We start from the raw sequence: 3,502 nt of genomic DNA on the forward strand, positions 1-3,502 counted from the left end.
TGAAAGTGAAGAAATGGAAAAAGATATTCCATGCAAATGGAAGCAAAAAAAAAAAAAAAAGCCAAGGTAACAATACATTAGACAAAACTAATTTTCAAAGGCTATAGCAAGATGCAAAGAAGGATATTTCATAATTTACAAAGGACTAACCCAACAAGAGGATGTAATAGTTGTGAATACCTATGGACCAAACATAAGAGCACTAAAACACATAAGGAAATATTGACAGACATGAAGGGGTAAACTGAAAATAGTACAGTAATTGTTGGAAACTTTAACATCCCGTGTACATCAATGAACAGATCACCCACCCTGAAAATCAGTAAGGGAACAGTGACTTTCAGTGATATATTAGACCAGATGAACTTAACAGGTATATATAGAACATTCTGTCCAAAAATAGAAGAAACACATTTAAGTGCACATGGAATATTCTCCAGGATAGATCACATATGAGGCCACAAAACAAGTCTCTTCTTCAATTTCTTTTATAAGTGTTCTATATTTTTCAGAGTATAGGTCTTTTACCTCTTTGGCTAGGTTTATTCCTAGGTATCTTCTGGGTTTTGTTGCAATTGTAAAGGAGATCAATTCTTTGATTTCTCTTTCTTCTGCCTCATTGTTAGTGTATAGAAATGCAACTGATTTCTGTGCACTGATTTTAGATCCTGTGAGTTTGCTGAATTCCTGTATGAAAGAAACTGAAGAAGACACTAAGAAAAGGAAAAACATTCCATGCTCATGGATTGGAAGAACAAATATTGTTAAAGTGTTTATGCTACCTAGAGCAATCTGCACATTCAATGCAATCCCTATCAAAATACCATAACATTTTTCACAGAGCTAGAGCAAACAATCCTAAAATTTGTGATGTACCAGAAAAGACCCCAAATAGCCAGAGGAATGTTGGAAAAAAAAAAAAAACAGAGTTGGTAGCATCATAATGCCAGACTTTGAGCTCTATTACAAAGCTGTAGTCATCAAGACAGTATGGTACTGGCACAAAAACAGACACATAGATCAATGGAACAGAATAAATAACCCAGGAACGGACCCTCAGCTCTATGGTCAACTAATCTTCAACAAAGCAGAAAGAATATTCAATGTAAAAAAAGTCTCTTCAACAAATGGTGCTGGGAAAACTGGATAGGCTCATGTAGAAAAATGAAACTGGAACACTTCCTTACACCATACACAAAGACAAGCTCAAAATGGATGAAAGATCCAAATGTGAGACAGGAATCGATCAAAATCCTAGAGAAGAACACAAGCAGCAACCTCTGTGACCTAGATGTCTTCTAAGGCAAGGGAAACAAAAGCAAAAATGCACTACTGGACCTCATCAACATAAAAAGCTTTTTAATAGCCAAGGAAACTGTCAACCAAACTAAAAGGCAACTAGAGAATGGGGAAAGATATTTGCAAACCACTTATCAGATAAAGGGCTAGTATCCAAAATCTATAAAGAACTTACCAAACTCAACACCCCCCAAAGAAAAAAACATATCACCCAGTCAAAAAATGGGCAAAAGACATGAACAGACATTTCTCCAAAGACGACATACAAATGACCAATGGACACGTGAAAAAATGCTCAACATCACTGGGAATCTGGGAAAAATAAATCAAAACCACAAAGAGATACCACCTCTCATCATTCAGAATGGTTAAAATTAACAAGTCAGGAAACAGCATGTATTGACAAGGGTATGGAGAAAAGGGAAACCTCTTACACTGTTGGTGCCATGCAAACTGGTGCAGCCACTCTGGAAGACAGTAAGGAAGTTCCTCAAAAAGTTAAAAATAGAACTACCCTATGACCCAGCAATTGTACTTTTAGGTATTTATTCAAAGGATACAAACACAATGCTTCAAGGGGACACATGTACTCCAATGTGTATATCAGCAATGTCTATAATAGCCAAAATATGTGAAGAGTCCAGATGTCTATCAACAGATGAATAAAGATGATGTGGTATCAGCTGATGAATCAATAAAGAAGATGTGGTATATATCCACAATGGAATATTACTCAGCTATCAAAAAGAATGAAATCATGCCATTCAGAAGGATGTGGATAGAACTAGAGGGTATTATGCTAAGTCAGTCAGTCAGAGAAAGACAATTATCATATGATTTCACTCATATGTGGGATTTAAGAAACAAAACTCATGAACACAGGTGAAGGAAAGGAAAAATAATGTGAAAACAGGGAGGGAGACAAACCCTAAGAAACTCTTAAGTATAGGAAACAAATGAGGGTTTCTGGAGGGGCAGTACATGGGGGGATGAGGTAACTAGGTGATGGGCATTAAGAATGGGCATTAAGGAGGTGCCTAAGTTCCTCAGTGGGTTAAGCCTCTGCCTTCGGCTCAGGTCATGATCTCAGGGTCCTGGGATCAAGTCCCGCGTCAGACTCTCTGCTCAGTGGGGAGCCTGCTTCCCCCCACTCTCTCTGCCTGCCTCTCTTCCTACTTGTGATCTCTCTCTCTCTCTCTCTCTCTCTCTCTCTCTCTGTGTCAAATAAATAAAATCTTAGAAAAAAAAAAAGAATGGGCATTAAGATGGGCATTATATCACTGATATAATGAGAAGTGGGTGTTATACCCAACTGATGAATCACTAAACTGCCTCTGAAACTAATTAAAAAAAAGTCTCAGTAAACTTAATAAGACTGAAAACATATCAAGCATCTTTTCTGGCCATACCAGTATGACACTAGAAATCCATTTTTTTTAAAAACTGGAAAAAAAAAAAAGCTTTGCATAGTGGTGGTATTGTAGCCAATGAGGTTTATCTGAGGTGCGATTATTGCTAATTGAAAAACTGGAAAAAACAAAAGTACATGTAAGTTAAATAACGTTCTATTAAAAAACCAATGGGTCAACAAAGAAATCAAAGAAGAAATTAAAAAATACATGGAGGCAAATGAAAACAGAAACACAACACTCCACAATCATTTAAAAAATCCAACAAAAGCAGCTCTAAGAGGGATGTTTATAGCTATAAAGGCCTACCTCAAAAAAAAATACAAGAAAAATCTCAAATAAGCCATCAAAACTTAAACCTAAGTTAACTAGAAAAAGAACAAAGCCCAAAATTAGCAGAAGAAAATAATAAAGATTGGAGCAGACAACACCAAATATCCCCCAAAATAATCCAAATAAAAAATGGCAGAGGACCTGAATGGATGTTTTTCTAAAGAAGAAATACAGATAATGAACAAACACATGAAAAGATGTTGAACATTACTAATCAGGGCAAGGTAAATCAAAACCACAATGAGGCATCACCTCATACTTTTCAAAATGGCTAGTGTCCAAAAGACAAGAATCTTAAGTGTTGGCAAGAATGTGGAGAAAAGGTAACACTTGTGCTCTGTTCGTGGGAACATAAATTGGTATAGCCCCTCTAGAAAGCAGTATGGGGGTTCCTTAAAAAATTAAAAATAAAATATTATACAACCCATTAATTCTACTATTGGATATTTGTCGAAAGAAAA

General features: G+C 36.1%; 1 pseudogene; it reads left to right on the forward strand.

The window, feature by feature from the left end:
* The first annotated feature begins 2,757 nt into the window (after positions 1 to 2,757).
* Positions 2,758 to 2,885, forward strand: LOC116857872 (annotated as a pseudogene).
* Positions 2,886 to 3,502: the final 617 nt, after the last annotated feature.

Source organism: Lontra canadensis, unplaced genomic scaffold (assembly GCF_010015895.1).
Source record: "Lontra canadensis isolate GAN:19392208 unplaced genomic scaffold, GSC_riverotter_1.0 scaffold127, whole genome shotgun sequence".
NCBI classification, from domain to species: domain Eukaryota; kingdom Metazoa; phylum Chordata; class Mammalia; order Carnivora; family Mustelidae; genus Lontra; species Lontra canadensis.